The sequence below is a fragment of the Protopterus annectens genome, chromosome 7.part0, assembly GCF_019279795.1.
Source record: "Protopterus annectens isolate FY-2018-M chromosome 7.part0, PAN1.0, whole genome shotgun sequence".
Taxonomy (NCBI): Eukaryota; Metazoa; Chordata; order Ceratodontiformes; family Protopteridae; genus Protopterus; species Protopterus annectens.
In genome coordinates this window covers 1422374380-1422388562 of record NC_056739.1, presented here as the reverse complement: position 1 = coordinate 1422388562, position 14183 = coordinate 1422374380, and the positions used below count along the sequence as shown (strand labels likewise).

Genomic DNA, 14183 nt, shown 5'->3' with positions numbered 1-14183 from the left:
GGAATTTAGGAACCAAAATACCACAGCAGGGTTGTTTTGGCAAGGAATCCGCTGAGTGGCAAATAGCAATACAAACACGACCGAATCCAGAGTTGAAAGCCCATTTATATAGCAAAGAAATACATATGTTTGTTAATATTTGAAAAAAATACCAATTCAAGACCGATTCGTGAAAATGAACTGCATTTACTGAGACAGGTAAGATTACATAAAATTAATAAAATACAGTTTAACTATATTGTGATTACTGAGATGGATAATGGTTGAAACAGTTTGTTTTTAAGCATCTTGACCTGCACCAATCAGCCTTTAGCTTACCTTTGGCTTTTAGAGATTGTCCTTCCAAGCTTGTACGTAATGCAAAATAAGCCTATTTAAACATCGGTGTTATTAATGAAACGTTAAAATAACAATTACTCGTGCATGACTAAGACATACAGATGCACAAACACTGACGCTCAGAAGTAGGTTTCTTAGAAAAGCACAATCAGTCGGAAAAATAAAAATGGAACAGGATAACACGAATTCCGTTAGTAAGCCATTATGAAAGTCCACAAATAAGGAAAGTCTCAGCCTCAGCAATGTGTTATCTTTTCAGTCAGATTGTATTAAGGAATCCGTTAAAAACCTAAATGACTTGACCAGAGACTAGATATTGGCTGAGAGAAAACACCGTGTGTGTGTGTGTGTGTGTGTGTGTGTGTGTGTGTGTGTGTCTGCGTGTCTTTGCGCGCGCGACTGTGCGCCTGCCTGCCTGTGTCTCTTAGAAGAGCGCGAGGGAGTGCGCAATAAGCAGATAGCAGGTTAGGAAGTGCAGCCAGCAGTCCCAGTTGAGAAAATGCTTCCATTATCTCTCAGCTGCACATACAACCCCTGACTGGCCTGCTCAGCAGTGCAACGGAGGAAATAGCAGCTGCCTTAGCTTACAACAAGCTTTTCGACTCCAGTTTTATTGCTTGGAAACGGAAAGGGCGTTTTGCAGTGTCTGACCGTTGAGCCCTGCCTGTAACCTAAGGATTTACTAAGGGAAGCAACAGCAGTATTTGTGCATCAGAAGATTCTACTTCTCTGGGCAACCTCAAAAGTGATTCTTTTCTAAGCTGTAGTCACCGCATTCATTTTCAGGTAGGGCTTATATAAAATATTAAATTCGTGGTTGTGGACTAGGATACTGATGGCTGATTATTATTCTGACGAACATTTCGTCTGCACATGCTTTAACTTATTCAGCAGCCGGGAATTCCCTTCGTGCTGCATGTAACATGGACTGGAAATGATCGGACACAGAACTTTCATGGGATATAAAAGCATGCTGTCTTACACTAGACAAGTAGGTTGGCAATATCGGCGTTAAAGGCTGAAATAGTTAATATAGGTACCACTGGCAGTCTGACATTTGGCATTATATCAAGGTCTTAATTTCATAATACTCATTTAGTATGCCACTTGTGACAGTTTCTATTTATTAAAACAAAGGTTATAGTAGGACAGTTTCTACATCTGTACTTGTATAGTGCTTTGCCGTTTTAATGCGTTTCGTTCATTTTTCAGGGACCAGAAATGGTTGTGGTTAATAAATTATTTTACACAGTTTGCTTGGCTACTCTCGGTAACACAAATTATTTAAAACTGCGTTTAAGAAGGAACAGTTAACTGGATGGACTAGTATTCTTTTCGAGATGATTCTTTTCATTTCCTACTTTGTGCCCAGGAGTTTCCTTGGTATGGTAATTTTATCTTATTAGTAGGAAGAATGCTAAGAACTGTTAGCGTCAATATCATTTCTTTCTTTAGGTGTGTAGTAATGCAGCAGCGAGTGCTGCTTGTTTCATCACATGTATGAGTTATTTCTTAAAAAAAAGTAATATTTATTCACATTGTTATGTGTGCAGCACTGCACTAAAGCACTTTGTTTAGCAGACCCTTTTGGATACATGGTTGGAATTTAACCAAACTCCCTTATTAAAGCAGGTAGCAATACTGCAGTTCTATCTGTCTTACAAAGATCTAGCTTATATAATTTGAACTGGCAGTAGAGGTTTTCAGGATCTTACATAGTGCAGTTGCGTGCCACTGCCATTATCTCTATTGACATCATTTTGTATGCTCCTGTGCAAGTTCTGAGATTTAATAGCTATATTATTGGGGAGCTGCAACATGGGGAACTAGACAGGAGATTGAGTTTATTACCATATATAACATCAAAAATAAATGTCTTTAAAATGAAACGAGGCAAGACAGCGTTTGAAATATGATAGTACCTGTCAAATAGAACTGCCACTGTGCAAACTGAAAAGAAAATGTTAGCTGGTCACTTCTATTGATAGTTAAGATTCTCACTCGGTGCTTACTTGATCATAATCTAACTTGTTGCAGAGTTTGTCAGTGAGCTACAGAGGTTGTTGCCTGCAGTGTTTACTTCATTATGAAGTATTGCTGTATGTTAATTTTTTACTAACTGCACTGGCAGTTTAGTCCAGAAATGGTCAGGTATCATAAACAGAATGTTTGGACATGAGCTCAGCAGTGAGTACTGATTGTACCATTAGGTTTTGTTGTCTGCTGGATGAGATGCTAATCAGAGTTCATGAATTCCTCATAACTGTATTGTTGGTTTGCAATGGAATGTTTAGATAACATAAACATTAAGGAAAACATGTTTTTTTTCTTAGAATAATGAGCATGACTCACACACACACACACACACACACACACACACATATATATATATATATATATATATATATATATATACACATTGTTCCTTTGAAATGAATAATGCTGTTTTGCAAGGACATATGTGGAGTTAATTCTTTGCAGTTGCCGTGACACTTCTTTTTGTTAATTCCTGTAAAGTTTGGAAAAGTTGTGAAAGATATAATACACACATATATGATGAGTGCCTGCATAGAACACACGTGCATGCGCACACGCGCACACACACACACACACACACACACACACACACACACACACATATATACACACACACAGTTTATGCTTAATGGACACAAAAACATGTTGAAGAAAGTTAATTTCATTAATCAGTATCCCTTGGATTGCATCCATTATCAAATAATTTTTTTGTCTACTTCTTAAACACTGTAATTATCTTTTTTCACATTATTGCTCAGAGATCGTTTATCATCTATTTCTCTCTCTCTCTATATATATATATATGCATATACAGTTCTGAGTAAAAATGTACGCTAGGCACATAAGCCAATTTACAATACAATTATAAACATTTCATCAAGGTATTTAGCCATATTAAATATTCTTTTACTGCTGCAGTTAATACAATAGATATGTTATATCCAGGGAACCTGTCCTATACCAACCTAGATGAAACATTTGTTTTACTTCCCCTGAGGAAGTACAGCAATGGAGTAAGTGATGGCAAATGTGCTTTCAATAGATTATATCTAATCAATAAACTTCCATTAATACAAAATTTAATAGTTGCTCTTTCTCTAATCTGTGCAGAAATCAAATATTTTTCACCAATAATATCAATTAGGGTACAAAAAATGTGTTGATATGTTCACTCTCTTTTGCTCAGTATTATGCCAAGATACACAAAACATAATGTGAACTGTTTAAAAGCCTTGTAATAAGTCAAGAAAATAAATAACCAGTAAACATGTCAGTTTGTGTTTTGTCTTCATCTTTGTCTCTTCTTTTTATTCACATGTTCTTATTGTCTTTATTTCACCATGTAACAAAGTATCAGTATTATTGTAGTTACTATGTATCAGTAGATTTATTTATGAGTAGGTGGGAAAGATGTCACATAAGCATCAGCAAATCTGCCTTCCATTACAAGACAGATGGTGTAAGTGATACAACTTCAGCTTGCCAATTATTATCAAGCATTGCAGTGTAGAAATACAAGTAATACTTTACCTTACCCTTGACTTGTTGGGATAACACATCTGCAAATCTCCATCAAACATTAGCATTCTTCATATTAATGAAATACACTGTGGTTTCATGATCAAATGGCAGCTGTTATAATAATGAGCCAATCTGCAGGTAATTATTGTAAGTGTCTTAGCGTACAGTGACAGTCTGCCAAGTAACTTTTATCTTTTTTTTTTTGCTTTGAACTAGTAGCTTTTCTTTTCTAGCCTTTTAGACAACACCTTGTTTTTCTTTATAATAAGTGTGCTGTTTGCCAAACTTTAACTGATATTATTTATGCATTACCTCAGACTATCTATGATACATCCACAATGTATTCTTCTCCAATCACCTACAAAATGGAGCATTTCCACTGCATTTCTCTGCTTAGCATGGCATATAACTTCGCATTGTATATGCTAAACTAGTAGTAGTAACATTTTGAGTATGTTTTATTACACTACCTCTGACACTTAACAACAGGCAAGCTGTGCTGGTTTTGTTGCTTTAAAATTTGACTGCCATCAGTTATACCTTTTGGCATTGATACAATTCCTTTGTATCAACTTAAACTAAAGAACCAAACGAAATGGAGTTATTCTGAAGCTAGTATGATGCAATAATATCTGTTTCCATTCTTACTCATCCTTAGAATGCATCTAAACTCTATCAGGTTTCTATTATGTTTTAAAGCAACATGTCAAATAAAGTTTTCCCGTCAACTGCTTTTTAAAAAACTTCAAGTGAGATGGCTTCTCTGGGGAGGTTACAATCCTAATTTAATGAAAAGATGGTTTCTTCAAGACATTGCTCAGTTGGACTCACTTCAGACATCTTTGTTACTGCATGCAGCATGCAAACAGGAATATTATGTCTTCATAAATATAACTATTAATTATGACAGATGCTCTATAGACCCAGCGCAGAGTATTTCAGAAGAAGTTAATTTTCCAGGGCTTGCTTCCCAAGAACATTTGCAGTTGTAATAATTTAAACTTTAATAATTCTCCTTCATGCTAAATTGTTCCAAGGCAATACATGTTTTGTTATCCCATTCTTTAAATACTTACATATCACTCAGCAAATGAAGTAATCTGTTGTCTTACCTATCATGTTACCTAGCTGTTTTGTAAATAATATATTTATGAACACTTGAAAGAGTTAATGTGACCTTCAAGTTTTATGTATGGCTTTTTGCTTTCTAACTGTATGCATGACTTCTCAAAGTCATACTTAAACTGTAAATGAATGTTTGTTAATATTTTAGCTGAATGTGAGAGATTAATTTTGTAAAGGAAAGAGCCATTATCATACTTTGATTAGGTACTGTCCACCAGTTAGCTGACAGCTTTATAACATTATTACTGGGGCAGCCTAAAAACATCTGAATGTTTTCAATGCCAAAGCATGCTTATGAGTGTTGTTGCTGATGTGTGTGTGTATGGGAGGGGGTAGAATGGGGGGTTGATTGTGAAATACAGTGTAAATTTAGCTACTTAGTTTATATGCTGGAATAGTGATTATTAATACATGAGTCTTCTGTCATGCACTGTATTGAAATGCCTGGCAGTGTTGTGTATGTGCATGGCTGTCTTTTAGAAAGATGGCGGGATTATCATAACATCAGTATATTGTCCTCCTCCCAGCACAGGGTTTTGCTAGTCAATTATGCAAGTCCTGCAACCTTGTACTTCCTCAGTTCATTATTGAAGATTACCAACAAACCCTTTCTTTTTCAAAATGTTTTTATTTATTTTATAACACAATAACTTAACAGCATAGTAAGAAGAAAAAACAAATAAACTATGTACAATGTCCATAACAATTAAAAAACAATATACATAAGAGAACACTTAATATTTCTCTGAAAGATTAAACAATTTTGTCCAAGCAATTAAATGATGAGTTGTGTTGTTAGTCTTTGTTTTTATAGTAACAATCTCATTCTTGCAAATTATTTCACAAGATGAATAAACTCAACTTTAAAGACAGGAGTACATTGGGATTTCAAATTTTTAGTAACAATTTTCCTTGCTATGGAGAGGATAGACCATAGTAAAAATGTTTGGTTTTTAAGAATGACTTCAGGAACAGGAACATTGAAAGGGATAAGGGAGTCAGAAATTATACAGTTGTCATTCCATAGAGCTTTACAAAGATATTTAAAGTCTAACCAAAATGGGGAAATTATTGTGCAGTTAACAACCATATGTATCCAGTCACATGGATATGATATTTTGCTGTTTTTAGGTGCTTTATGTTGTGTAGCAAAAATTTCGAAAATGTTACGGTGAACCAGCACTAAAATTTGCCATTTTAATAATGTTGTCCTTAATGAACTTTGGCAAAAGGAGAATTCACTTTTCATCTAGGCTGAATGACCTCAGAGCTCCTATATATAATGTTGTAGAAGGGGAAGATGCAGAATGAGTTGTCAACATGCAAAACATTTGTTCTTTAATTTTGTAAAACACTGATTTTAATGTGACACTGGATTCCTCTCACCCATAAACACATGTAGAGAGCTTCATGTCTGTTCAGTTTTTGACACAAATCCTATTTGCGATACTTTTTATACAGTTCACAGTATTACATTTTTTTCAGAGTACTTAATGTACATTATTTGGACATTTTAACAATTGCGATGTACCATCTCTAAATGTCACTGCTTATCAGTCAAGCAATAATTTATGACAAGTTTGACTGGTTCCAGAGTTAGGCATTGATTTTTGTAATCTGAATAGCATGACATTTGTTGGATTTTATAAATATTCTTTTCTTCATACATTGTAGACTGGTACATGCAGAGATATGTCACTCTCCTCATTGGTTTAACAGTTGAAGTGATTCCTGCTCATGGCATAATCTTCTCATCTTCATATTTTTAAGTAGGCTTTATTGCAGCATTGAAACAGAAAAAAAAGGAAATAACCTATGAGGATATACAGTGGCACAAAAAGAAGAATGTAAAATGGAGAAAAACAAAAACAATCATAATTAAGTAGTCATATCATCAGTAAGAAAGTGCAACATAGACAAAGACTTGTTCCATCACAACATATACAGGTGGATGTTGGTTTAGTTCTGAAGTTTAAAAACAAATTTATGAAAACTAGCTCAGCAGTCATTAGAAATGTTTCCAGTGGCTAATAATGAATACAGCCATAGATAACACAACATTTCCAATCCAAAAGAGCATTGTGGGATAGAACATGTGGTCGTACTGCCATATGCCTAACAACCATCTTCATCTTAATATCATCATCACCACTTTAGAATGATCACCAGAGTTGGTGTCAGGCTATTTAATAATAATTTCACTTAATAACTGATTTGATGACAGCAGATGCCATATGCCTAACAACATCTTCATCGTAATATCATCATCATCACTTTAGAATGATCACCAGAGTTTGTGTCAGGCTATTTAATAATAATTTCACTTAATAACTGATTTGATGACAGCAGATTAAGGTGATGTATTTGTATTCCTGTTTGTGGTACTGCAGTTTAACATTTCAGTTTTTTGTGTTTAGTCATGCTTAAAAAGCAGAGTACATGTAAGCAGTCATAACACTTATTTTTGTCAAAGGGTATGCCAGTCTTGCTTTACCTTCCATTTTACTTTTTGACATCATGGTTACTGTCTGTTAATGTCCTTTCATAACACTATACTGTTATGTACCCTTTCTCTTCTGAGAATTCTCTGTGCATTATCTGCAATATTGTGCCAAAATGAGCTAGATTAGAATGTGTTGAACAACACTTTTGTTTCTTGGCTTAGTGAACCATTGAATGATTTCTGTGTATGTGCATGTAGTTTACTTGCTGTCAACAGTGTTTCATTCTCACAAATACCAAGATTCCTTAGATTGTTAAACATATAGCACCCACAAAAAAAATCAAGTTAAGAAATTATCAGTGTCCCTGTGGTACACAGGAAGAGCTAAAGTTTACTCAGGGGTAAATCATTTAGATACCATGATCACCTTATTATGTCTATAACATCCCACGGGGACATTGCCATACAAGATCCCCACCCACATGCTGTCCCAGTCTTTTCACCCACAACTTCAACTTACAACTGGTACTACAAGACCTACTCAGTCCTTGCTGTAAAGAGCTCCTCAATGGAAGTTCAAGACTCAATAAAGTGACTCACAAAATTATGACATTTAAGTGTGATTTTATCATGAGTCACAGTTGCGTATTTAAAGTGTTTATTGCAATGGGGGTGCCTTCTATCCCACACCTACTGCTTACTTACATTGTCTCTGACTTCCTGTAGAGGGAATATTTTGAAATGACAGCATTTTTGAAAGTATATAATTCCCCCTAAATTGTGTAGCTTGCAGTGCTGAGGATCTCACCTGTAGTCCTCAAACATGCAATGGAAATTTGCTACAAATACCTCCCAGTTCATAGATTCATAGGAGGTTACTAGGCTAACAGCTCTAGAGCCATTAGAAGCCTAGTCATATTTATCCAGAATCGTCCCAACGGTCGGTGGTTAGGTGAGTGAAGTTCACTGAGGTAAGGGTCTGTGGTAGTTAAAAGTGACCCAGTTTTCTTAGGGTTCTTTACTATGGATCTATACTGCTACATTGTTCATTTAAACTAATGAACTGCATACTGCATTATATATTTCTTTATTGTATGTGCTCTTTTTTTTGTAAACTTTGAGAACTTGTACTATAAACTTTAAGTTTTAAGTCATGCTTGTGTTATACTTGCTAAGAGATTGAAGTAGACCCATACAGATAATCACTCCACCCCTGTCAGCAAACTTAATAAATACATGAATAAATAACTATATGATATAAAAGTGACATAATATCATTTTTTAAGAAGCAGAGAAATATACAGTATAAAGAGGGTTATGACATTTAGTGGTTTTGCACACTGGTCTGACAGCATTTGTTACATTTATGAGCATTGCTAACATTGCTAATTTTGGCAGTAGCTGGAAAAAAGGTCATGTTAATATTTATGGATGCGATTAAATGACTGGTATTAAGTAAGTATTATGTAATGTATCTGGCAGAGAGAGAAAGTTTGAAAATATCAAGTCTGATTTAGAGAAAAAAAAGAGCTAGTAGCCTTTCTGTTACAATTGTTACACAACAATAGCAAGACAAAAGGCATTCATGTTAACTGTACAGTTTTCAAAAAAAAATGCTCAAATGATCAGAGGGCTAAGTAATAAAATTAAATATTAAAACTAGTCCTTTTGGAGAATTAATGTTAAGCAGCGCACTAATACTACAGGCACTGTGTACAATGATTTCTAGTGATCTGCTATCTGCTGCTCAACAACACAGATTTAGACTAAACCAACATAGAATTAATTGCTAGAACTTGCACATGCATCATTCAGAAACTGCTTTTTACCCCTAGTGTTTATAGTTGCTGGAATGAATAAGCATAAAGAAGTACTACTTTCAATTACAGTTAAGCACTTTTTCAGATATTTCCTTTTTTTAAAGTTAGATTCAAAATGCAGTCAATCGTTGCCCCTAGAGGGAGCAACATAATTGCATCTTGAGATACTTCACTGAAATGATGGTGTTTTCTTCAGCAGTTCAATAAAACAGGATGCTGCAATAAAGATAGAATTGGAAATATATTACATCTACATATAATTTAAATTACCCCAAATAAATATCAGTCACATGCATGCATTTTATTCCTTTAAATTGCAGATGAGGATTTGCTTTTGCAGAGGTAGAGAATGCAGCAAAGTGAGCTTTAGCATGTGTAAACTTTGTTAGACTTGTATTCAGATATGACGAGATAACAGGAATAAGTGAAAACAATGTACATTTTTCTTATGCAACTACACATGATTTTTGTTAAAGGGTTTACTTTTGTAGAAACACAGAATACAGCAAACTGTTATTTAACAGATGTCAACTTGTGCATTAGACTTCTATTCAAATGTGATGAGGTAACAGGAGTTTAACAGTAATTCAACAGTATATAGTGGAGGAAAAACGTTTGTGTTTGAAGTAGTAACAATGTTTTCAAGAAGGTGCAAGATAACAATGGAAACTTGAAACAGGTGCTGATGTTGTAATCAGCGATGGGCAGGGGAGATAGAGCATGGCATTCCACAAAACATTTCTGCCAAGTACTGAACCTAAATCAGCACAGCACATCAGAAAAGCTGAAGAGAACTGCTGTGTGCCTCTTTGCAGTTGTAACAAAGGAATGGTTGAAAGGATATCCTGTAGACTTCTGTATTAATGCGGATGAGGGAGCATACCTCTCAGTTGTAAAGATATTTGCAGAATGCCTAGATTTTTGCCTTATGTTTTTTGGTCTGTTTCTCATAAAGGTGTGGTTTTCTGGAAAATCACTTGCAAATCATTGAGGGTTGAAGTCAGAAAATAATGACAGACATTTCAGTTTCAGAATTCATACCCTTCAGAAAATTCATGCTAATGCAAAACCTGTTGCTCTATCAACTTTCTAAGTTTATAAGAACAATATGTAAAACGTGTCCCTATTTTGGGGCTTTTGTTCCCCTGTTATTTATACCTTTGTCCACATATCTTGCTCTAAGAGGTTGAGAGGTATGTGAGTGAGAACCACTAGTACATATATATTTTTTCTCTTTTCCAACTCTCTAATTGCTTCTTTGCCACTTGGGGCATGGACAAGAATAGGATGAAAATCAGGTCTGTGGGTCTTAAAGCTGATGATTTCCAGTGATCTGCTATCTGCTGCTTAACAACACAGATTTGGACTAAATCAACATAGAATCAATGGCTGCACTGAAACTGGTTGTAAGCCTGAGTATTGAGAATGCAGGGTGTGATAAAGTGAACAGTAAATTGATATTACTGGTGCTCCTAAAGAAGACCAAGTGGAAAAGTTAAGTATCCTGCTAATCTCTTTATTAATAATGAGAAGGTGCGTGCATTAATTTCAACAGTGAGGCAAATGTAGAAAACATGCTGAAGCTGAAAGTAGCAAGCACCTTAACAAAAAAAGGAATTGGATAATTCTTATAAGGGTGGGAAAATAAGCTGTGAAGGATATGTAAAGTCCCTGCAGACACCACAGGTTTTGTACAGTGTTATGATAGATGTGTACAGTCCCTGCAGACACTGCAGGTTTTCACAGTGCTATGCAGGATGTATACTATCCCTGCAGATACTGTAGGTTTTATACAGTGCTACACAGGATGTGAACTGTCTCTGCAGATGCTGTAGGTTTTGTACAGTGCTACGTTGGATGTGCACAGTCCCTGCAAACACTGCAGGTTTTGTACAGTGCTACACAGGATGTGTACAGTCCCTGCAGACACTGTAGGTTTGTTCCAGTGCTACACAGGATGTGTACAGTCCCTGTAGACACTGCAGGTTTTGTGCACTGCTACGTGGGATGTGTACAGTCCCTGCAGACACTGCAGGTTTTCTACAGTACTACGCAGGATGTGCACAGTCCCTGCAGACACTGCAGGTTTTGTACAGTGCTACACAGGATGTGTACAGTCCCTGCAGACACTGTAGGTTTTGCACAGTCCTACATGGCATCTGTACAGTCCATGCAGACACTGCAGGTTTTCTACAGTGTTACACAGGATGTGTACAGTCCCTGCAGACACTGCAGGTTTGTTCCAGTGCTACACAGGATGTGTACAGTCCCTGCAGACACTGCAAATTTGACAGTGCTATGCAGAATGTGTACCATCCCTGCAGACACTGCAGGTTGTGTGCACTGCTACATGAGATGTGTACAGTCCCTGCAGACACTGCATGTTTTCTACAGTGCTACGTGGGATGTGTACAGTCCATGCAGACACTGCAGGTTTTCTACAGTGCTACGTGGGATGTGTACAGTCCCTGCAGACACTGTAGGTTTTGTACAGTGCTACACAGGATGTGTACAGTCCCTGCAGACACTGTAGGTTTTGTACAGTCCTACACGGGATCTGTACAGTCCATGCAGACACTGCAGGTTTAGCCAGTGCTACACAGGATGTATACAGTCCCTGCAGACACTGCAAATTTGACAGTGCTACACAGGATGTGTACCATCCCTGCAGACACTGCAGGTTTTGTGCACTGCTACATGGGATGTGTACAGTCCCTGCAGACACTGCATGTTTTATACACTGCTACGTGGGATGTGTACAATCCCTGCAGACACTGCAGGTTTTCTACAGTGCTGCATGGGTTGTGCAGCAGACACTGTAGGTTTTGTACAGTGCGACATGGGATGTGTACAATCCATGCAGACACTGCAGGTTTTCTACAGGGCTACACAGGATATGTGCAGTCCCTGCAGACATTGCAAGCTTGTACAGTGCTACGCAGGATGTGTACCATCCCTGCAGACACTGCAGGTTTTGTACACTATTATTTGGAATGTGTACAGTCCCTGCAGACACTGCAGGTTTTTTACAGTGCTATGTGGGATGTGTACAGTCCCTGCAGACACTGCAGGTTTTCTACAGTGCTACATGGGTTGTGTACAGTCCCTGCAGACACTGCAGGTTTTCTACAGTACTACGCAGGATGTGTACAGTCTCTGCAGACACTGCAGGGTTAGTACAGTACTGCAAAGATTATGTACAGTTCCTGCAAGCACTACAGGTGTTGTACAGTGTTATGCTCGATATATACAGGCCTTGCAGACACTGCAGGATTATTCAGTGCTCTGCAGCATATGTACATTCCTTCAAGGCACTACAGATATTGGGCAGTATTGTGCAGGATATGTACAGTCCTTACAGAAACTGCTTGTATTGTACATTGTTGTGCTGGATATGAGCAGTCCCTGCAGGCACTACAATTTTTGTACAATGCTGTTCAGGATATATACAATCCCTGCAGATACTGCAGGTTTCATATTGTGCTGTGCATGATATCTACAGTCCTTACAGGCAGTGCTGGTTTTATACAGTGCTGTGCAGGATATCTGCAGTCCATGCAGACGGGCAGGTTTGTACAGTGCTGTATTGGATGTGTTCAGTTCCTGGAGGCACTACAGGTTTTGTGCAGTGATGTTCAGGTTATGTACAGTCCGTGCATATACTGCAGGTTTCATACAGTGCTGTGCAGGATATATATAGTCCCTGCAGGCACTAGAGGTATTGTACAGGATATGAACAGTCCCTTCAGACACTGCAGGTTTTGTACAGCTCTGAGCAGGATGTGTGCAGTCCCTGCAGGCAATATAGGTTTTGTACAGTCCATGCATGCATATCTTGAAAGATCATGGTAGTCATTTATGGTTTATGGCTCCTTTCATGAAATCCATTTCATCATAGACAGCTGACTGTGTGCTGTTTGCAGACATTTGCAATTATAAATGTACATAATGAGATATCAAAATGAGTCATAATAAGGGACTAAGAGTGCACAATGTTTTTTTTTTCTTTTAGGGGATTGGTAAAGCCCACCCCACTCTTCAAAAAACATTGAAGTCCCAAAATGTCATTAATCAAGTCTCTGAAATCTGTATGTGTTTAGGGTGGAAAAGGTCATCAGTGGACCATATATATACTTACAGGTGTATGTACAAGCGGGGCAATCCAATTGTGCCGAAGTCTGTGAAAAAGATTCATGGAACATTGGTTGCAGTCTGTGCATATTTAATAATACATTACTGTGACTATACATTTAAACAAACAGCAAATGGCAAAGGATCTGCAGATTTGTGAAATTACTTTCTATGTTTGAGAAATGAAAGATGTTATAGAAAAAGTTATAAAAAATACGGACAAGACATAGTCAGGTGAGAAGATGAGAAGAAGCTTTATTCTAATGAAAGTGACAGGCTAAAAAGCAAATATACCTTTGGACAATATATATGTCATACATATATATCTATGTGTGCGTGTATATGTATATGTGTGTATATATATATATATATATATATATATATATATATATATATACACACACACATACACACACACAGACACACACACATGCGCATGCATAGACATGCATAAACGTTTGGTATATATATGTGTGTGTGTGTGTGTGTGTGTGTGTGTGTGTGTGTATATATATATATATATATATATGTGTGTGTGTGTGTGTGTGTGTGTATATATATATATATATATATATATATATATATATATATATATATATATAAAATAGTCCCACATCAGGCTCTGTGCCCACTGTATGGCACACAGCAACAGTTATCCCACACCACAAAGGGGAAGCCATCACTGATTCTGGGAACTATCGCCCTATTAGCCTGATGAACCTGGTCTGCAAGGCCATGGAACGTATCATCTTGGAATTCATAAACAA

At 36.9% G+C, this 14183-nt stretch overlaps 1 protein-coding gene across 1 annotated transcript in view; it reads left to right on the top strand.

The window, feature by feature from the left end:
* Positions 1-775: 775 nt before the first annotated feature.
* Positions 776-14183, top strand: part of LOC122807067 (contactin-3-like) — a 2190808-nt gene continuing 2177400 nt past the window's right edge. Inside the window, exon 1 of the mRNA XM_044077995.1 lies at positions 776-1125. The gene's annotated coding sequence lies outside the window, so the exon portion shown is untranslated. The remainder of the gene's footprint in view (positions 1126-14183) is intronic.